This window comes from Phymastichus coffea, unplaced genomic scaffold (genome assembly GCF_024137745.1).
Source record: "Phymastichus coffea isolate CEN01 unplaced genomic scaffold, Cenicafe_Pcof_1.1 PCOF00005, whole genome shotgun sequence".
Lineage (NCBI taxonomy): Eukaryota > Metazoa > Arthropoda > Insecta > Hymenoptera > Eulophidae > Phymastichus > Phymastichus coffea.
This window is the reverse complement of record NW_026706816.1, coordinates 3,611,673-3,635,788: the sequence shown is the minus strand read 5'-3', so window position 1 is coordinate 3,635,788 and position 24,116 is coordinate 3,611,673. Positions and strand designations below refer to the sequence as shown.

At 36.0% G+C, this 24,116-nt stretch overlaps 1 protein-coding gene across 4 annotated transcripts in view; it reads left to right on the top strand.

The window, feature by feature from the left end:
• LOC131667620 (sorbitol dehydrogenase-like) overlaps positions 1-24,116 on the top strand; it is a 918,386-nt gene that overhangs the window by 94,094 nt on the left and 800,176 nt on the right. Inside the window, exon 1 of one of the 4 annotated variants that reach the window (XM_058941178.1) lies at positions 14,839-14,855. The exons of the other annotated variants lie outside the window; for them this stretch is intronic. The gene's annotated coding sequence lies outside the window, so the exon portion shown is untranslated. Of the gene's footprint in view, positions 1-14,838; positions 14,856-24,116 lie in introns of those variants that run through there. 4 annotated transcript variants of the gene reach the window in all.

Sequence of the window (24,116 nt, the reverse complement as noted above, 5' to 3'; positions counted from 1 at the left end):
ACTTTTACATATTTCATGGATGAAATAACGCCTCGAATAACGCGACATTTTTCACTTTCAAATTCAGACATTTGAACAGCACCACAGCTTTACACTGACTGAGATTTTTTCTTTCTTTCTTTCAAATCGAACTATCCACTAAAAATAAGATAAAGTAGGTGTATTTTTGTTTTGGGAATTTGTATTATAACATGACCTCGGCGCGACGTTTCAAATTTTTACGACTATGGATCAGCTAACGTAACCGAGAGCACTCGTTACTATACACATGTATAGCAATGAACTAACTGTATTAGACGTATGAATTCTAAGACAAATGATTGAAAAAATTTTAATATTCAAAAATTGTCAAAGTCAATTGAGGATATTGACACTTGTAATATATCGTAAGTCTCGAATATGCTTGCATATAACTAAGTCCTAATATGTTCGCGCGCGACTAAGTTTCTACATATCAATAAATGCATAGCAAAAGAAAAAAAATGATTGAAAAAATTTTAATTTTCAAAAAATTGTCATAGTCAAGTGAGGGTATTAACACTTGTAATTTATCAATCAATGCATAGCAAAAGATAAAATGATTGAAAAAATTTTAATATTAAAAAAGTGTCAAAGTCAAGTGAGGACATTGACACTTGTAATATATCGTAAGTCTCGAATATGCTTGCATATAACTAAGTCCTAATATGTTCGCGCGCGACTAAGTTCCTACATACCAATCAATGCATAAGAAGTCAAAGGCTACTTCAGGATGGGGAGCTCCACGCAGAGTCATTTAACTCTGAACTCTCGCAGCGAGAGGATGAGTTCATTCGGTTGTGGACTTAGAAAATGTTTATGCATGGTGTTTATGCTCGCTCGCGCAACTAAGGCCACTTATACTCGTGCGCGTGGCTATGTCCTTTCATGCATGTACGCTTCTAACTATTACGCTAACTACTTTTTTCTAGCATGAAAAAAGGTCAAACAAAATTCAGAGCAAGAGTCGTCGTCGAACTGGATGCTGAGTTTGACATTTTCCTTCCCAGTAAACTAAGCGAACATTTCATTGTGAACCCGGAATCGTACAAAACTCTGCTTGGTCAACTTGAAAAAAGAATTGTTAAGTATCTTGGCGACAGCTTATTAGAATTTATATAAGTTACAATAATTCAATAAATAAAAAAAACTTAAAGAAATTAAGCATTTTCAATTTACTATTTATCATCCATTCATTTCCTTTTTTTATTCATTTCAACAATGAGCATTGATGTGTTTGGACGCAAGCTCAGAGGAGCTGACGAACTAAATTTGAAAACTTCACATGAGATTCTTTTAACAGAGATTGAAAATATTAAAGATTCTATTTTAAAATTGAAAGCTGAATTAAAAGAAACTTATACATTGATTGATCTGCATCGAGAAGAACTTGATATGAAAATCATATAAGTTTTATCTGACATTCATAAGTTGAATGAGTCATTTACCCTCTCCATGACGCAGTTGCCGTTACAAAAGGAGCGCGATTCATTCGCTGCAGCTCATTTGCCGTCTGCAGCAGCATCAGACACATTATGAATTCATTAAGTACCAACATTCGAAGTCGAGCTATAGCCTGCTTACATGAATATCTTAAGTAAACCGTACAATATAGATGATTTTATGATTCAAACAACGATGAATTATGTACAGTCACTCATTGATGAAGGTGCGTACCTGATACATTTTTCTAACATTTTCAACCTATCAACACATAATCTCACAATAATTGAATATTCTATAGCCTTATTGAAAGGTATCTGGTACATGACAAAGGATAAGAAAACGAACAATTTACCTGAATATTCAATCGGTCTTGGTCATAAATTTACTCAGGAAGATATTCCTAGTTCTAGAACTGATAGGTTAGCTACAAAAGTAGTGATCAATATTAGTCATTCTATAATAAACGTTTTTATACAATATGCTGCTGAATGTGTTCGCATCATCATTGACAATTATCTTCGAAATGAATTGGTTATGGATGTACGTTTGATATTTACAGTTTTATATCTACATTATGAATATACTGATTCCGATCTAAAATTCAAAGTTAAACTTTTCAAAGTGAAAATTATTCCTCTTTACTCGGCCTACACATATTGAAGATGGTTCTGCGTACAACCTCTGAAAACCAAGATTGAAAATTATCAAACACAGAATCCAATTTACTCTCTTGGCTGTGTAACTAACGTAATTGTCAGCTATTATAAATAAGACAACGCAAGGATCAGATTATTCATCAGCCAGCATTTGAATAAAATGGACCGTTATCCGTCAGTCAAGTATTCGCGTCTTCCCCAAGAAGACTCGATGAAAAGAAAAAACAATCTACATGGAAACAAGTCACTTCCAAATTTTCAACCAACACTATTCAATTTCCAGAACAAAAAGGCTACGCACAGTTCGACAATGAAAAGAAGAAATACAAATAATCAGATTACAAAACTTGTATAAGTATTATAATATTGTAATAGCGTGGGCCTTCAATGCCAACAATTTCGCTACTATTACCGAATTATTTAAGGGGAGGGTAAGGGAGGCGGTGTGTCGCTCCTAGTAAAGCAGGAAGGAGAAGTGCATGTAAATAACTTTCACAATATTCCAGGAACTCATCCTTTATTACAACTGCACTATCATAAGTGCTGACGAACTAAACAATTTCACTTATATTAACATAATAGATCGTCGCTTAATCTAAATAAGACGGCCGGCACGTGTGCGCCTTGCCGTCTCATTAACCGGCTCAACAACAACTTATACTCTAAAAAAAACTAAAGCACTGCCGGAATTACGCCGGCTCGGGGAAGCCTGGCACAGCAACACGAACCGCGAAATCGCCGAGGAAAAGAGAAATGCAAAGAGAGAGGAGAACAAATAACCTGACCGATGCTGCCGGATGTTGCTGTCGCTGGCAGCCTTGCAGATGCACCACCGGCTGCTTGGCAGGAAGACTGTTGGTTGCTGCGTTGCTGGCGGTTTGGCAGGAGAACCTGTTGGTTGCTGCGTTGCTGGCGGTTTTGGCAAGAGAACCTGTTGGTTGCTGCGTTGCTGGCAGAGAAACCGGCTCGGCTAATCTGCAGGAAGACTGCTGGCTGTTTGGCTGAACAAAGGGCAGGCTTCACGGCAACGATCACTCAAGCTAGTGCGGCCGATTGTACTCGCATGCGTCGCGTCACTGTCGCGAGTGCCTGAGAGCCTGCTCACGCCTTCTCCCACCACTCGCCTCCTAATCGGCGGCACGCGGCAGTGCCAGTCGCGACAAGTGTCGCGCGCCAAGCCCAACTACTAGACTCATATATTGCTTCTCTCTCTCTCTCTCTCTCTCTCTCTCTTTCTATCTCGCACTCTCAATGCTCGATCGCGTCGTCGCGCCTATGGCTTCGCCTTCTGTTCTCGTGCGTTGCTGAAAATAAAGAGGCAGGCATCAGGCACGTGAAAATAACGTGCGTTTGATGCCAGCCGTGTGCCTTCGCCTGGGAGAGAGAATGCAGGCATACACGGTGCAGGATATGACCAGCCTACACCGTCACAATATAATAAACATGTATACTTTTTTTATCAAATAAATGTGTTTTAAAAATTTTAAACATATTCAATATTTTTAATAATAATAATAAACCTCACCTCATTCCATGAGATATACCGACTGGGCGCGTCATGCCTGTACGCCACCGTCGATAATAATCCCCACTGAATCATATATCTTTTTTTCCATCAATCTGACACATCATCGATCGATCATCGGGAGGGGGCTATGGAACAGGGTGGGGGTTGGGGGGGGGCATCACCCACGTCGATAACTACCGACCGGCCAAGCATACACACACACATGCACATGCACGGTCGGCTTCAATGCAAACCGTCGATACAAAATCGGCCGATAAAACATTTCAGTGGCCGGTAATGCAGGATTAATCATGTTACCGACTGCTGGTAAGGAAGGAATGAATACTCACATGGTAAAAGTGGCTTAGAACCCTTATAGCCTATACTACTTATATTTATTGCAGTTTTTGGTTTAATAAATCATAAATTTGAAAACGTGTTTCATCACTAATACACATTTTCCACTGTGATATGTGTTTTTAAAATAAATTGAAAAATCTACTTTTGAAAAAAGTAATTTGTTAAATATGTTAATATTAATATAACAATAAGAAATAAAAAAGAAGGTAAAAACACGTAAAGTTTATCTAAACCTATATATTTTTATTTTCCTATATGAAAAAGTGATGCTGAGTGAAGTAATTTTATTTATGACCTGATTGCCTGAATTTCGTCACGTATGTCACAATTATGAGTAAATCGGTCATAATAATTAATTAAAGTACTTTACATCTATCAATACTAATAAGTATAATAATTTGTAGGCATTAAACTATAAACGACTTCCACATTTTCTCAATGGCCTAACCTTAAATAAATACGATAAAGTAATGTTAATGCACTGAAATTGCATTTATTTATTGAACATATAAATTAATTGAATATATCTTTATTGTAAAGTTTAGCTTCGGATAAATATGATCAATATTGAGAAGAATGGTAAATTGATATTTTATATGACATTCTGTAAATTTATTTCGGTGCAGTCGGCCCCGTTAATTTATTTTAAATAAATTTTGAAATTTAATTTATAAATGTAAACAAACTCTCCAAATGGTTTCAGATGAACAATGGAAAAAACAGTTAAATTAAAATAATATATCTGTTGATATGGAAAAATCCTATCGTAAGCTTGATACCAACGACCAATACGTTAAAAAAGAAACAAAATTAAATTGTTAGACACAGCTGATGATTCTATCCTATTTATATCCTTGCCTTATATTTATTTTAATTTTTTATTTTTATACTTTTTATATATTTTATTCCTATCTTATCTTTAACAAAAGATGAGTCGCTGACATCCAGCGTTGTGATTTGTTGATGCAAAAATAGAACGCGAAATTTTGAATTTTCCTATACTTTGAAATATTATTATTATTATATATCAAAGAGTGTAAGATTTCTATTTTAGCGATAAATTCAATTTATGAATAATTAACATGGATAATAAACTGCAAGAATGGTAATATGTTAGTAAATTGTTTTAAGAACATGATACATTATGTTTTGAAATTATTTGTACAAATTGTTAAATTTATAACCATCTCCGATACTACAATCAATATCGTTGTGTTAAAATTTATCTTTATATAATATTTATCTTTTGTATATTTTAAATTAAAATGTATGCGAACAAAGGAAAGTAATTATCAAAATATTAAAACCGATAAATTAGAAGAATATTCACGGGTGTTTTCATAATGGCATCAAAAAGTACACGATGTTAAATGTATTACTCATACTAATATAAGATTAGAGCTATAATCACTACTATTGAATATGTAAGTTTAGTGTTGTATAATAGTATAATAGTATAATAGCATTATTGATCTTAGGTCGAATTAATCTTTTGAATAATTTTTCTGATTATCTTGAAATGAGTAAAAGTTCATCGATTTTTGAGAAAAAATGGATGCATGTTCTATTTTTATTCATCAATAAATATTGACGTATGTAGTCTATTTTAAACAGTACGACTTATTCGTGTTCATTGAAATCTTGAAGTTGACATGTAAAATTTCAAATAATGTAATAAATAATAGTAAAACATTAAAAAAAAGAGCGCGAAGCGCGCTAAATAACATTAGTGCAAGTTAATTGTGAGAAAAAAAGGTATCTATGAGGACTGGAAATCGGGACGACAAAAATGAAATCAAGCAGCACGCGTTAGCCATCTAGACTATCAACGATAGGATCGCATAGTACGAAAGTTACATATGTTTATAGAAATGTATGAGGGTTTGTGATTAAAAAAGGGGCTTAAGTTGTAGATATTTGCTGTAATATTTAAAATATTGCTCCTGCACCTGAGATTGGAGGTCCGTTGCGCACCGCCAGGCACTCTCCACCTCGTTAATCCCCAGACGTAGGTATCTGAAGTCGAGGAGGAGAGTTGGCTGATCCGGGATACGAGGGTGGTTGCAGATCCAGTACGATGCCCCACAGGTTTTCCTGTGTCCTAGGCACTGGCTCGCACTGTCCGACATCTGGCGTACGCCGGACTTGAGGGTCTGCACCCCCTGGGCTACGGTGAACTTAGGACGCTTGACCTCTTCCTGGTCCTCCGTCTAGGTACAAGCGTCCCTGGAAGCCTTCTTCGAAGCGACCCACGATGCGTCCCGGAGAACGTCCGCCACCGATGTATTGTGGCGCTCCCTTCGGGTGGCCCCGTCCAACTGAATCCTGGCAAAGCTGCGCATATCTTCTATTAACTGCATCGCATCAGGGCCCAGCTGCAGATCCAACAACATGTGCGTGACCACCTCGAAGGTCTCTTCCTCTACGAAGATACTCCGGTCCATCTGTAACATCCAAAACAAAAACAAATCTAGGATGAAACTCCCTGCGCGAAGAAAAACCCTATCAAATGCTGCATCCCACCGAGACATGCGTTCCCTCGCTATTCATTGCGGGAACGCTCTGGCCCTCGTCGGTTACCGTTTGAATTTATCGGCCCAACCGTCCTTTGCACGACGAGCACAGTTTTTCGAGGCCTACCTCTCCCTCTAGATTCCTTTAAGAGAGAGTTGTTGCCTCTTGCTTGACCTGTGACCGTCTCTGGGATCATTCGAGATCGACCTCGACCTCTCTAGGTTGGGGCAGATACCGGCAAATTCAATGTCTCGGTGGGATCATTACCTACGGCCGTGGGGTCTGCTAATTCGATCCGCTCGCTCGATAAATCCCCCCTCGGATCTTCGCACGCGTTCGCGGATTCGTTCGCCTTCAATGGCTGTTCCTCTTGCAGATCGCGAGGATCGATGAGTTTCTTGCTTTCCTCTTCATCCCTCGAACCGTAGTACGGCTTAAAGTCTTTGGCATGGAAGAGCTCGGGCAGAATCTCCAGCTAAATGCTCAATCTGTACTTGTTGGAACCGCAAACCTCTTCAATCACGTATAGACCGGCGTATTTCGGCGCCAATTTGGCTGAAATGTCTTGGGCAGCCGAACAGAAAATCCTGTTCCCCTTCTAAACCCAATCTCCGACATTAAACTCGGTTTGCCATCTCTTCCGGTTATAATAAGTCACCTGACGCGCAGCTTCCTCCTTTGATTGAGAGTTGGCCCACTCCCATAAATTAGGGAGCTTCTCCATATGTTCAGCCCAATCTACTACAGCTTGACCCTCCGAACACTCAAGGGCCTGCTGATCTTGGGATCTTCTAAATGTGAAAGGAGGAACTGGCTGACGCCCAAAGATGAGCATCGCAGGACTATATCCAGTGGCGCTATGACCTGCCGAGTTCAACGCGAAGTTGAACTCTGACAGTTGTTCGTCGCAGCTCTTATGATCATGTCTCACATAAGACGTTAGGATGTCGTTCATATATGGTAAAAGGTAGGCATCAGGTTTGGTAATTGCAATTACCTTTTGGTAATTTACGCAAAACCTATATTTTCCATCAGTCTTCTTAACCATTACTACTGAAGTTGACCATCCGCTGGTCGCTGGTTCGATTACATCTTTTTCCAGCATATCTTTGACCGGTACGTGCATTTCATCACGCACTCTATCAGAAACTGGGTAGTACTTCTGTTTGATGGGTCGAGCACCTCCAACATCTATTTCGTCCTCAAACCCCACCGCACAGCCTAAAGCCTGACCTCCGTCAGGAATCAATCTTCTAACTAGGTCTTTTATTTCCTCCAGCTGTGTCTCCGTGGCCTCCCACAGTCCTACCGGTGCAAGAACTGCCGCACCATCAATTCCAGCCAATTCCATTGGTACTTTTACCTGGGCCTCCTTCAGCCATAATTCATCCTCATCGGGATCCAAAACTACGCGGAACTTTCTTATAAAGTTCGCGCCTACGTAGCAGTCATCCGTGAACAGTGACGTAATGGCGACTCTAATTTCCCTTGTGATTCCCCCTACCTTGAAGGGGAACAACACGTGATCAATTATGGGGCATGGGCGCCCATCAGCGAGCCTTGCATCGCTCACCCTGGTCACATTCAATCTGAGTCCCATAACCAATGCCAATCTCAGCCCTAATTGACCCATGATAGTGGATGAGGCGGCGGTATCATAGAGTGCTCTAGTTTAAAAGTCACCTATGTCTATCCGCAACTACCACCTGGTCTCATCCTCTGGGTCATATTCACGAGTCGCATCTTTTCCGCCATTCGTCGTGCTTTTCAGCGGCTTCTTCCCTTCCGCTGATGCTACGACGATAGGCTTGCTTGTACTCGTGGATTCCTTCGGCAGGGGATCTTATTGTGTGGAGGGGCCCGAACCTTTCAGGTTGTCGGGGTGCTCGAACCTTACATCACTCGAGTCTTTCCCCTCCTCCACAACTTATATGTGGCCACCTTATCCTTCCAGGATGATCACTCCTCTATTCTGCCGAGAGCTGGCATCGGGCTCGATCGCCTTCTGCTCCGATGTACCGCTAGGTCCTGAGCTCCGTTTATGCCCTACCAGGACCTGTTTGGATCCCTGGATCGCCGACAACTTGCTCTTTCCCGTCGATGACCCGCAGCGAGAGGTCGAATCTACTGGAGACGCAAAGATGACCTCTTCTCTTCGTTCTCCTTGCTGTTTCCCTTGTTGCAATCTGGGCAGAATTTACGACTAAATCCCAGTTTACCACAAGCGGAACACTGGAGAGGCTTGGTGAAGTCGATCTTCCGCCTCTGTCCTTCTCGCCGCTGGCCAGGAGACCTGGGAGAAGGAGAATTATTCCTTCCCCAACACCATCGGCTTTTACGCTGTTCTGAAGGGCTGTCTTACTTTTTTTTGGCCAATTTGCGTAAAATCCGCTCAATGCCCTCTAGACGTTCCTCGATCTTTTTATCAGAAGTAGAAGTATGCGTAGCCGATACCGTCGCTTGCTCGGTAGGCCTCCTGGCAGGGTACTCCGCACCCTGTCCGATCTGTATATGGGTAATTCTTGGCTATTTCGATTGACTTGTAACCCTTAAGTTACGGATTTTTTTTTAATTTGGCACAATTGTTGTACACATAAAACTGAGATTTTTCCCAAATTTTGTAGACGATACATTAATTATATCAAAAGTTATTAACAATTAAAGAAAAATGATAAAAAATTTTCAAACGGCTATATTTTAAAAACTAATAAAGATATCGAAGTCGGATTTTTTTCAAAATACTTATAATGCCTTAAAATTTCGAAATAATTACAACAATAAACAATAAAAATTTTTTTTCGAAAGTTATTAACTTTTTGTTTAAACAATTGCTAATATCTCAAAAAAGTATATTTTTTTTTTGAAAAATTCTTGCTTCTACGTATTCCTGAGGATTTTTGCTATCGAAATCATTCATAAAATTCAAGGTCCCGACATATCGGAAAGCGTAGCCCTAATCAAAAGAAGACGCCTCGGCGTAAGGCTGCGGTAGCGCTCCAGCGGACTCACGGTCGAAAGCGACCGCACACCAAGGCATCTTCTTTTGATTAGGGCTACGCTTTCCGATATGTCGGGCCCTTGAATTTTATGAATGATTTCGATAGCAAAAATCCTCAGGAATACATAGGAGCAAGAATTTTTCAAAAAAAAAATATACTTTTTGAGATATTAGCAATTGTTTAAACAAAAAGTTAATAACTTTCGAAAAAAAATTTTTATTGTTTATTGTTGTAATTATTTCGAAATTTTAAGGCATTATAAGTATTTTGAAAAAAATCCGACTTCGATATCTTTATTAGTTTTTAAAATATAGCCGTTTGAAAATTTTTTATCATTTTTCTTTAATTGTTAATAACTTTTGATATAATTAATGTATCGTCTCCAAAATTTAGGAAAAATCTCAGTTTTATGTGTACAACAATTGTACCAAATGAAAAAAAAATCCGTAACCTAAGGGTTACAAGTCAATCGAAATAGCCAAGAATTACCCATATCTCCTTCCTTCTTCGCACGCCCCTTCCCTTCGCTGGCCATTGCAGCGGTTTGGGATTTACTACCAGCCGTTCTTTTGCTCGGCTGGTAGGCGTGCTGAGGGAAGATCGTCGAGTTGGGGTCAGCGAATACACGTGGACGGCGACCATAAGATAAGGTGTTCTGTACCTCGGTCGCCCTCCTGTTGAATTCGCGTATCGACGTCATCTCGCTCCGACGCAGCTGTATTTGGATGGTTGGCAGGAGGTTTGCATGGAGTAGGTCTAATAACCTCTCCAATGGGATGGGTGGTTCTAGTCTATTGACCAGAGCCACCAGGTTGGACACGTAGTCTCGCACTAGTTCGTCCTCACCCTGGAATCGGTTCTGTGCTTCCTGCAACAGCCTTTGTTGCTGTTGCGTACTTGTGCCCAACCATTCTTGGGCGTCAGCGACGAATTCGGCATAACTAAGCCACTGGTACTTATTGTTATCGTACCAGATCCTCGAGTTACCTTCGAGGATCTCTAATACGGAATAAAGTACTTCGCCATCAGTCAGCCCTGCGCCCACGCGCAGATCTTCCAACTTCGATAGAAACGTATCCACGCTCTGTGCCCTGCTGCCCGCAAACCTCAGTTTCTATCCGCGGACAATTTTCCCAACATCTCTGGTTGTGGAGAGCCCTGAGGATAACTGAGGACCGGTGCTAGACGATCCGCTTCGAGTCCTTTGTCGAACAGGTGCGGATCTTCCGTACTTTATCCACCAAACTATGGCTCAAACGAGCTAACACCTCATTACTCAAAATGCTCTGGAATTACTTTGACCTACTATTTATTACCGCTTTCGGCCCTTTTTACAATAAATTTAACAATTTATAAGAAAAAAGTCGAAGTGATACCATTTTTCCCCTGCAGAGAGCGTACCACTCACGATCTCGTGCTACCATCCGCACAAACCTTTCTAAGCGCTCGCACAATCTCTCTCTCTCTCTCGTGCGTCGATTACCATCGACGCACAAACCTATTCGCACGAAACGGATCTTCATACCAGTTGGGCGCCATGTAACTGGGTGGTTATCTAGCAAAAATAAGAAATTTATTTAAGCACAAACTCCCACGATGCAGAGCTAACCGCCGGTCCGTTAAATACGTATAGTTATACGTGTATTCGCCTATACGTCTGATGATTTCGTTTTGGTGTCTTCTTTCCAACCGAGTTGAAGTCACCTTAAATCACTTGACTTATGACACTCCATCTATCTTAGGTGTGACTGACTTTATTTCTAATCCGCCTGATCCCCTAGATGAAATCGGATTAAGACCTAAGCCTTTATAGATCGATTAAGCTAATAGGAAGCGAAATAACGTAAACGACGAATTAAATTAACAAAGTTTAATCAATAAAAACTACAGTCTTTTATGGGTCGAAAGACTAACGCACGCGATAGGATTCACAATTATAAATTATAATTTGGTGAGAGAGAGAGAGAGAGAGAGAGAGAGAGAGAGAGAGAATTCAAAAATTGCCGCGAAAACTAACGCTCGGCGCGAATACAAATAAATTTAAGATCGTGATTGACAAAATACTTTCGAAATTATTTTGTCGCGCAACGATAAAGGAAGATATACATACCCTGCGCTGCAATTACGGTGATCAACCGTAATTGTTGAAGCGAAGAAATCTGCTCCTCGGATTAATAAGCTGTGCTGCCTCGCTCTCGAATATGTTCTTATATGCTGCTACTGAAATGCTGCTGCCGCTGCAAAAATACTGCTGCTTTCTCGTAACTCACGCATGAATGAAATAGTCCTAGGAAATTTTAATTTTTTAAGGGTGATTTACAGTGCAAAAATTTAGACGAGTCCATGGCGAAAGCAGCTGAGGCTTAACTGCCTATATCAAACTCTCGCGAGCCCTCTCTCTCTCTTAGTCGTTCGAACTAACACGCGAGTAAAAAAATCGCGAACGGATCGATTAACCGAATCGACTACCGTTGCAATAAATGGAAACAACACTATTTATATAAATACAAGATAGATACGAGGGGGGGTCAATAAGTCTTTACAAAATCCAAGAGATGGCGCACGTCACGCTTAAATTATGATGTGTTTGGCAAGCAATACTACTAACTAGATATTATACAAAGTTTCAGCTCGATTCATTAAGTCATATTTTTGTGAGCATTGGTTGAACAAAAAGTTATTGGTTTATTTAAAAATAGGATAAAACAAAGTTTCGAGCGGTGATAAAATATTTTCATTTGAAAGGCCTTACACCAAAAGATATCACAGTTGAGTTAAATGCCATCCATGGCAAGTCTGCCCCCGTGTTTAAGATGTCAATAACTGGGTAAATAAATTTAAACGCGGCCGTACAACAACAAAAGATGAACATCATTCAGGACGCCCCGTAGAAGTTGAGTACGCTCGAAATGGTCAACAAAATCCACGATATGGTGTTAAGTGATAGAAGATTAAAACTATGAGAATTAGTTGAGGCCAGAGGGGTATCAAAGGGTACAATCATTTCAATTTTGCATGACAAAGTGGGGATGAAAAAGATATCAGCAAGATGGGTGCCACGTTTACTCACTGTTGAAAACAAAGAAACCCGCGTGGTCATCTCCGAGGCTCTTTTAGCACGCATACATCGTAATCCGGAAAACTTTTGGCGTCGACTCGTAACTGTAGACGAAACATGGGTAAACCACTACACTCCTGAAACCAAAGAACAGTCAAAACAATAGATTATCGCAGGAGAACAAGCCCCAAAGAAGGCAAAGACAGTAAAGTCAGCTGGCAAGATTATGGCGACGGTTTTCTGGGATGCGTATGGAATCATCTACATCGACTACTTGGAAAAAAATCAGACGATCACTGGACAATATTATGCGTTATTATTAGGTTAGCTGAAAGAAAAAAGCAGAGAAAAACGTCCTCACTTGAACAAAAAAAAGTCTCTTTCTTCAAGACAATGTTCGAGTTCACACGTGTGTAGTTTCGATGGTAAAAATTAACAATTTAAAGTTCGAATTAATTTACCATCCATCATATTCACCTGATTTGTCTCCCAGTGACTTTTTATTATTTACTAACCTGAAAAAATGGCTTGACGGACAACGATTCACGTCGAATGAAGAAGTCATCGACGAAACAAATGCCTATTTTGAGGGTTTTTAGAAATCATACTTTTCTGATGGCTTAAAAAAACTGGAAGGCCGTTTAATAAATTGTATCGACCTTCAAGGAGATTATGTTGAAAAAAAAAAAAAATTACATACGCAAAACTTTTTTTTTCTCCTTTTTGTAAAGACTTATTGACCCCCCCTCTTACATATAAATTTATATTTGTAATTCGTTGATTTATAGTCGGCCGATTCCATCTCAAATCATGCAGAGCTTCATGCAAACCTGTCACGAAGCTACTCCAAAGTATTATTTTATTGTTCTAGGTCTAAAATAAGAATACCCATATTTTTTTTATTTTTCTCTCAGATGCATATTTGCGTCAATTATGCAATCGGAAAATGCATTGGTAAAAAGAGAAACTTGAGTAAAATTTTTTGATTGTATTTTGGTTATTCCATATTTCTTTTATTATTAAGCACGGTAAAATAGTTTTTATGTTACGTATAGCAGAAATAAAGCTCTTTAAGTCTACATTATTAAAAATGTGCATAAATGCATTTTTCGGTAAAAAATGCATTTTTTCAAAAAAAGTGCATTTTCGAAAAAAAACTGGTTATCTCAAAAAAGCCATCTTTTTTTCTCTTAAATTTTTTTTGTAGGTTTTTTGTACCAGGACCTTCAAATCTATTAATACGAAATTTGCTGTTTTTTCTCCAGATCGATTAAAAAGTTAAAATAAAAAAAATTCATTTTCGTGTCAAACGCAATAAATTAATTATTCAACAATTTATTTTAGCGACTGTGTAGGTGAAGAATATAAATGCAATAGCATGTGAATGAAAGAAATCGTTGGTTTTTATTTATTCATATATGTGCAAATAGACTAAATTTACATGATATATAAACAACTTGCTTCACTTTTTTAGCTATAATTTTCATTTTTTTTATCTTATTTCGTTTTTCTTTTTTCTTCTTATCGGTTATTTTATTTTTTTCATTTTTTTTTTCAATTGAATCCAAGCCGTTCGAGCTATAAAATATTCGCTCCCTCTTTCCGAGACAACAGATTTCCACATGTGACAACGCTAAATACCCACATATTTCTGGCAAATTTTTCTATGCTCTTGTTGACTACTACGAAAATTGCAAATTTCTGCAGTTTCTATTAAAATCAGCTTTATTGAGGTAGCGTATTTTGTTACATTTTCAATAAAACATCCAGTACTTTGAATAGCATCAAATTCGGAACTACGCAAATTATGCACTGTTGCATAATGTTTTATCAAGCCACCTATTCCATCAACAGCACCCTTTCCATGACCTGTAGCTGAAAATATCCACTTTTTATTTATTTTTAAATGAAATTCATTCAGCTAAAAACGGTTTTTAAATTGACTTGCCGCGCCATCAGATAGTAAGGTAATAGATTCAATCAAATTTCTGTACATTTCTTGTGTGCATCAGCTTACTATATATCTTCGAGAATTTTTTGTATTGCTAACAATGCATGAGAATAATCATGTTTTAAATCTTCGCTAATTACAGTATAACTCTTTGTAATGTCACCTACTTAGCGTACTGCAGTAAAATTTACAATCTGTTTATTAACTTAATGATTTCCTTGAACTGGATTTTTTAATATAATAGACTAATTTTCAACAAAGTCTATGTGCATCAGCAAATTATTATAATATAACTTTACTCTTTGTTTTTCAGCTTTGATTTCTATTCGCTGTACTTCCTTGATGCGTAAGTGTGAACTTATTGTAATTGTATGATTGGCTAGCTCTTCTTTGAATGTAGAAATAGATACTGAGCGAGTTTCTAAATTTCCTTGATTCCAAACAGCGAAAGTTATATCTTTTTCAGTATCCGATTCACTGAGCCCCAGCAATTCAAAGGTAATACCCTTAACACCAGGACACGAATCACATTCTTGAAAATAGCAAGACTCGTGGGTGATGAGCACAATACAGAAGATAGAACTTCAGAGAGTACAGTTAAAATATCGATATTATTTTGACTGATGAAATTTTTTAAAGCAATTAAAAGTAATTCATAATTAGCACAATATGTACATAAAAATATATTATTTAATGGATTGGTCAAAACATACTTTGGACGCATGGAATAAAACTTAGATTTACTAATTTTTATTCCAGGATTTTCTTTTTTCATCAAAACATAAACTTTTTTCATGCTTCGAGTTAAGAACCGCTTTACTTTTTTTACTTTTTTATCATTGTCTATTACTATAATAACGTCTGATTTATTTGGACTTTGTCTCGAACTATTGAAATCATCGTTCAAAAAATATTCTATGACAATATCTCTCGTTCTTTCATCTATTGGATGCCCACTGTATTTATCTAGCTCGCAAAAAAGACCTAAAAATAATTATAAATTCCAGTTTTTACATGGATTTCGTGGACTCAGTACGTATGTATTATAATGATTTTTTAATTATTACCTCCGTTCGAAGCAAGATTTCTTGCTTCTCTATCATATAGACAGTTACTTGCGGAAACATTGTTAAAATTTAAAACTTCGATAATACAGGTGCTACAATTGTCAGAAGTCTTATTTTTTCAGTGATCGTTGAACAGTTATTAAAAGCTTTGGAATTTTTCTTGTAGTTCAGTAGAAAAGTTATTCGTATCACTTATTGTCTCTTTAATTTTCACATCGTATATTTTTTGTAATTTTTCGCATGTTGCTTCAGAATAAGAAGAGATAAGTTGTCTTTTTTTTGAGAACATACCTTGCAACATGAGTATTTGACAGATCATACATTTTACGTAAGAGCGACACTGGATATTTTAACTGGCAGATGATTTCATTGCTAATTCTCTAATACAGGCCGATGTATCTAGTAGAAATTCACGATCAGTATCATCGACTTGCATTTCTTCGGGTTGATCTGCTTGTTGTTCATTGTAATCATCTAGCTCTGATGAGTTGTGGATATTCACAATACGTTTGTAGCAATTGCTACATACACTTACAGTCGCATCAATTTCATCATTTTGGAGGTTTATTTGCAAATAGTCATAATCACCAAATTTTAAAAATTTTTCACCTCTACACTGATACACATTCTTTTTGTGAATATTGAAATAGTGTGGGCACTTCAATCTCTTTGCAGAATAAAGACCTGCCATGTTGACAACAAGATAATCAAGCTTACACTAACGCTGAATTTTATAAAAGACGTGAATATTTACATACGTCGGGGTGTCTATTCGGTTATGTACTCGATCATCTGTATTTATGAAGTACATACATAAATAAATAACGTATGACCGAATGAAATAATGTCTTCTTGATTAGGCAGATACTTACATCGAAATAATTGTTTTCCAATTTACTTACATAGGCGCTAATATGCATTGCTGAATGTATTTATTGCGTTTGACACGAAAATGCAATTTTTTTTAATTTTAATTTTTTAAGCGATCTGGGGGAAAAACACCATGTTTCGGATACAAAGATTAGAAAGTCCTGGTACAAAGAACCTACAAAAAAAAATTTGAGAGAAAAAAAGATGGCTTTTTTGAGATAAACGGTTTTTTTTCGAAGATGCACTTTTTTGAAAAAATGCATTTTCTGCCGAAAAATAAAAGAAATATTGAATAACCGAAAGACAATCAAAACATTTTCTCAAGTTTCTCTTTTCAGCAATGCATTTTTTGATTGCATAATTGATACAAATATGCATCTAAAAAAAAAAAAAATTCGGGTATTCTTATTTTTGACCTAGAACAATAGAATAATACTTTGGAGTAGCTTCGTGACAGGTTTGCATGGAGCTCTGCATGATCTGAGATGGAATCGTAGTATATAGGCGTAAGATCGCCGTCTTGTAATCTATTGTTGACAAGTAAAGGATTAGTGTGTTAATCCGCTGTTGTGGTTATTCGCCGCTGTATCACTCCTCATCCCGACTTCAAATTTATACGTTTAACGTGGTTTTGCTTGATGCGTTGTTTAGTCGTAGGAACGTCTTTTGCTTCCCGAATCCCCAAATAAATAATTTGTGCAGACGGCCGCGAGCTACCCAGACGGGAACGGTCGTATATTCTCCGTTACAAGTTAAATAATCTTCATTCGCTCACTCTGCTATTTTTATAGCAAGAGAATCAAATCCCTTTTTATACCGTTCATGATTGATTCGTCTATCTCTGTCGATAACTAAAAATCCATGATTATCGTCTGTCCAACATTTTGAAAAAATTGCTTTAAACTTCTCAAAAATAATATCTGAGTTAACATAATCATTGTAAATATGTTTAATATTCACGTCATCTTGTCGAAACAAAACTAGGAAATTCACATTATCTCGAATGAGATGCTACGGTATGCGAGCGTATGATTGCCAGAGATAGAAACTATCCACTTTTTTATGTCTTCCCATATAGAAGAACGTTCTCACGTTGTTTTGCCTTTCAGTGGCTATATCTTCAAAAATCATGATGAAATTTGAATGAGCTTTATCTGATGAAACAATTGTCTCATGCTCGCTGAATGCATGATACTGTATACCATCAATCGATTCCAATAAATCTTTTAAAAATTTATACTCTGGTTGATTAAGGGATTTTGAATAAACATAAACGTTTTCTAATATACACTAATATCCACTAGGATGTGTGATTAGTGTTAGTAAACAATTAGTTTTTCCACAGTTACTAGGATCACAGAAAACTGCTCGAATACTGTCAAGTAGTAGTTCGACATGTCTTTTTTTTCGTTTTTTCATCTCCACCACACTATCAAAATTTATGACTTGCCATTTCAGTGGTTGCTCTTTGAAGTCCATTTTGTTTATAAGTCATCGATCAAACAACGAATGAGTCTACTGAATATAAAAAGACTGCTTATATATTTTTAGTTTCATTAAAACTTTGTCTTCTAAAAAGGTATGGTCATTCGTCATAAAAGAAAGACTGATGTTGGTGGCTTGCAAGTGAACCACCCCAATCCCACCTCACCGATTTAAATGATTTTGGAATATGTTGTAGTACTTGAAAAAAAATTAGATACGTGTTTTTCAATCCCTAAAATCAGTTTTTTCAATATTTCTCAGCATCAAATGAATATTTTTCAGTAAACTCAACGTTAAAAAATTTCTTATAAAAAGGCGCTTTTAAGGACATAACATTTATACCGAAGGGTTGCAACCCTCTTTTTAATAGGGGTAAATACACAATTTTTTGTACTGTTTTACGACACATAATATAGTAAATCAGTTCGAGTGATTTAAAAATCGGAATGATAATGAGAAAATACCAAAATTAAATTGACGTGTTTCCGGATTTAAAAAAAAATATGTTTAAGGGGTGTTTCACCTCCTAGAAACCACCACCGTCAAACTATCAGCAGGTTAATCCACCTAACCGTGGGATTAACAAGTTTAGTCGTTTGTTATTTCTTTAAATAATTTAATCCTATGCATGAGCGAGCTACCTCAACTAACCAACCTGCCTCTAACCCACCAAAACCCCATAAACCACCCTTACCGAACCACATGCAGGCTAACCCACCTAATCCTAGGAAAAGCAACTTTAGTCGTTTGTTATTTCTTGAAATAATTGAATTTTACACCATAAGTGAGTTATCCAAGCTGAATCACATACCTCTTAACCACCTACCCTTAACCTATCTAACCCCCCACCCTTATAAACCACCCTTACTGAAACACAAGCAGGCTAAACCTCCTAACCGTGGGAAACACGAGTTAAGTCGTTTGTTATTTCCTGAAATAATTTAATCCTACGCCTGAGCGAGCTACCTCAACTAACCAACCTGCCTCTAACCCATCAAATTCCCATAAACCACCCTTACCCGACCAAATGTAGGCTAATAGACCTAACTTTGGGAGAATTGAGTTTATCAGTTGCTTTTTCTTAAAATAATTGATTTCTACACCGTACGTGGGGTATCCCATTTTTTTTTTGATAAAATATATCTGTAGCTCAAACATAATTTATGACAAATAAAAATATGTTTAATACATTTTATTTTAATAGTACCAAAATGGCGAGAAATATTTCTTAAAAATAAACACAAGAATAACACGAGGTATAATTATCATTCATAGATCTATACATATATATTTATATTCGTATGTAGATACATAAATATATTTACGTAAGAGCCATCGTACGCGATACTACATATATTTTGATTTTTCATAATAATTTTCATCTTTTTCTTTTTTTTAATTATTGGTAAATCAAAATGTATCGTTGAACGAATTCCTTACAGAAATGATAATCATCGAAAAAGTGTTTGAAACATAATGATCTTTTACACCAACCACACTGTATTATAGCAACATTTTCACATGTTTCTACTTCGCAATGTATATTGCAAGAATCTCCAAAATTAAAATTAATAGGGTTATCTGTTTTAGCTGGGTTTTCAGCTATGTAGCCGCTTTTATACCAAGCGTATTTAAAAATATTTGTATATCTTGGTGAAGAAAGCTGGTTATGGACAAGAGACGGCATTTTTATTATGTTATTTCTTAAATGTAGATTCATTTCATAGTCTATCAAAATTACTTGATCTGATAAACGTCGAACGAAGTTTTTCCAGATACGAAATCCATAAACATCGAGTGGTTGGATGTTCCCTGTCGTTCCTGTGGGAATTTTTTTTATATTAACAATTTTGTCTGTTGGCATCGTTTCCCTTACAGCTTTATCGCAATATCTACTCCAAGAGTCAAGTAAAAGTACAGATTGAGGTCCAACATTTGGGTAAAAAACTTCTTTCAACCAAATTTTAAAATGATCTAAAATAAAAAAATTTCTAAAGTTTTTTATGTCATTACATTATAATAAACAAAAATATACTAACTTGTCGTTAATTTTCCAGATTTAGATGCTTCCACACGCACATTTTCTGGTCTAAATAATGAAGATTCCACTATGGGACCGAACTGACCACTTTTTTCTTTTAATACTATAAAAAGTGGTGATAAAAGTATTCCGGTTGCTGATATAGTTGGCTGAATTGTATAACTGTGCGTTGTCGATGAAACCGACTGTACCGGAGATTGCACCTGCTTTTCTCCTTCAACTGCTAATGTTCTTCCCGAGTGCATTTTTAATTGGAAACCACTCTGATCTGAATTATAAAAGTTTGCAATGCCGATTTCTGGTATACATGATTTAACATCAGCTACAAAAGCATCAGCGTTAGTTTGTAGTTCTTTTTTACTTTCTAATGTTATTTTGGTGATAAATTTATTTATTTTTCTAGATACTATTCTATGAGCTTTTTTAAATTTTAGTAACCAATTTTGAGAAGCCTTAAATCTTATATCTTCATGACCAACAATTTTTTGAGCTTGCAATGCCCATTTCCGTATATCTCGATCATGCACTATCGTACCAGCTGCAATAGCGGCTTTTAAATTATCAAACGTGTATTGGCAAATTTGCGCAATTTTTTCTCCGTAAGTTCCATTTTTATTAATTGTTTTCGCCCAACGTTTAAGTTGACTTATAGATGAAACTTTTTTGAATCTATATTGTACAGTATTTAGTTTTAAGTTTTTGTTTTTTCCGCTCCTCCAAAATTCTACGGCTCTTTGTTTATAATCAAATGTGATTTCTTCATCATCATTTGTGCACTGATTTGTTGGTGCAAAATCAGGATCAGGAAAGTGATGTTAAACTACATCTTCGATTATTTTAACATCAATATCTTTATAATCTTCATGAAAATCTAACGTCTCTTCAACAATCATATCAATATCATTAAACTCATACACGGCATCTATTAATATTTCTTTCAACTTTTCTGACAATTTAATTTCTTTGAAATTAATCTCGCTATCTGGTATTTGTAAACTTTGACTACGTTCAAAGGATTGATCTTCATGTTTTAATCTAAAACAAAATTAAGATATAAATACTCTTTTTTGCAGTTGAATAATTTTACAAAAGACAAAAGAAAATGTAGTCTATAGATAGAGTTCGATCATACGTTTTTAACAGTTATATTTCACATGTTTACAAATCAAAATATTTGAATAAAATTATATATGATAAGTGACATAAATACTTACGTAGTAGACAAAAACTTTTCTTCTTGTTATATACTATATTTTCGTGTTCGGGAAATTTGTATGTAATATAGAAATAAGTTTATTTATAAATCGAGCAGTATAAAAAAACTTTAACTTTTTAAATACTTGACTTTTCTTCAACTACTATGAATATGAAATATGTATCGGATGTCTTATTATCGTAAGGGGCGTAGATTTGATATAACTTATCTTCTTCGAGCCATTGATAAGACAAAATTGTAAATAAGATAAAGTGTACAGCAAAGTAAAGTACCAACAAAAAGTAACTTAAACCACAAGTGAAAATTGAAAAAATAAACAATTTATAAGTATAGGAATTGAGACTATAATAACTATTTATAACTATTAATATAATCAATTATTTGTTATAATTTCTTTTCTCATTGACAAATTGTAAATGATTAAAAAAGAAATAATAACTATATTAAACTTCCACTTTTGAAATTAATCATTTTTAACTGTTATTACTTGTTATTTTTCTTTATTACGAATTAACTTTACGTTTAAAAAATAATAACTATTATTATTACTCTTTTATACACAGCGATATGTAATACAATGCAAATAATATTTAAAAAAAAACTGATACTATAACTGTTATTATTAATTTCGAAAAAACGAAATAGTTAATAATTATTTATAATTTATTTTATTCTTAAATCGTATATTTATAAGCCGATATTAATTATTTTTATCTTTTTTGTATTTATAATGAAAAGAAAATAATAATTATTATAAAATTTGTAATACTTGGGACATATTGTTATGCAACATGAATGTTATTCAAGAAATACATTTATTTTTCGCTATTTATATAAGGTTAGCCCGCATGTGGTTCAGTAAGAGTGGTTTATAAGGGTGGGGGTTAGATAGGTTAGGGGTAGTTGGATAAGAGGTATGTGATTCAGCTGGTATAACTCACTTATGGTGTAAAATTCAATTATTTCAAGAAATAACAAACGACTAAAGTTGCTTTTCCTAGGATTAGGTGGGTTAGCCTACATGTGGTTCGGTAAGGGTGGTTTATGGGGTTTTGGTGGGTTAGAGGCAGGTTGGTTAGTTGAGGTAGCTCGCTCATGCATAGGATTGAATTATTTCAAGAAATAACAAACGACTAAACTTGTTTATCCCAGGGTTAGGTGGATTAACTTGCTGATAGTTTGACGGGGGTGGTTTCTAGGGGGTGAAACACCCTTTAAACATTTTTTTTTTAAATCCGGAAACACGTCAATTTAATTTTGGTATTTTCTCATTATCATTGCGATTTGTAAATCACTCGAGCTGATTTACTATATTACATGTCGTAAAACAGTACAAAAAATAGTGTGTTTACCCCTATTAAAAAGGGGGTTGCAACCCTTCGGTATAAATGTTATGTCCTTAAAAGCGCCTTTTTATAAGAAATTTTTTAACGTTGAGTTTACTGAAAAATATTCATTTGATGCTGAGAATATTGAAAAAACTGATTTTAGGGGTTGATTTTACCCTTTAAAAGCCCTTATGGGCCTATAAAAAAAATCACCTATCTAATTTTTTTTCAAGTACTATAATATATCCCAAAATCATTCAAATCGGTGAGGTCGGGTTGGGGTGGTTACCTTGTTAGTGAATAAGATCATCAATAACTTGCCATTCGAAGCTCATTTGCTTGGTTTTCGGTATTGCGGGCCGGAAATTACATTAAAAAAACGACTTGCTCGAAGTGATCCTGGAAAAAATCTTCTAGTCGCTACTTGTAAAGATCACGAGATTGCTTATTCTCAGAATCAAAAAAACATTGACGCGAAAAACGAAGCCAACAAAATGCTAGCTACATAGGCTTTGGATAAAGTGCGAGCAAAGATAATAGTTTTGGTGAGAAAGTTGCTGCGGTTGCTGTAGTCAACATAATGAAAGTTAATATAAACTTGATATGGGAAAATTGTGAAACGTGAAAAGAATCGAGGCAAGGGATTACAAACCGTCAAGAATAACAACAAAGACGACGACGACGAAAGACACCTGTAAAAAGTAAAAGTCTATCAATTACATTGACAAAAATTATTAACGCTGCCTCGATATATGTTGAACCTAGTAATAGATCACTCTTTGTCATTCGTTTGACTATAAAAGGCGTCAAAGAAGCTGTGAAGAAGGCTGGAGGTAGAAAAAACATAAATATGCCTCGTATTCTACCAATTCCTAGTAAAGTAGGTGGAGCTCTCCCTTTTTTAATTTCATTATTTACCGCGTTGATCGTCACTGAAGCTCTAGCCGGAGGAGCTGCTTTAAAAGTCGTTATTAGTGTTAAGGCCACTCAAAATTAATTGAAAGAAGCTCATAGACACAATAAAACTATGGAAGCTATTGCTCTTGGCAAAGGACTTTATTTGAAACCACATCGTAAAGGTTATGGTCTTCATCTGAAACCATATTCAAGTGGAAAAGGTTTAAAAAAACAAGCTCGAAATAACTTTACCTAATCGAGCACTGACAGATCACGATATAAGAAAATATGCTAAAATACTAAAAATTCCGAATTTTCGAGGTGTTTTCATGCGTAATACTGTGCCAGTCGATGGACCGCGATATTAAGAGACAGCTATTGTATATTACATGAAGAAAGTGGAACAGGTACTCATTTGGTGGTATATAAAAAGAAAGGTAATGAGGTTATGTATTTTGATAGTTTTGGTAATCTGCATCCACCTCTAGATCTATTGCTTTATCTCAAAGTTAGTAGAATCACATATAATTATATTAGATATCAAGATTTTAATACGTACAATTGCGGCCATCTTTTTTAAATTTGTTTTGAACAAACTATAGAAGAGACGACTAGTATAAAAAAATACTTACTCAAAGAATGACTATTGTTTGATATGAATCGGTCATGTAGTATACACTGACATGAAGTCTCTCGGAAACAT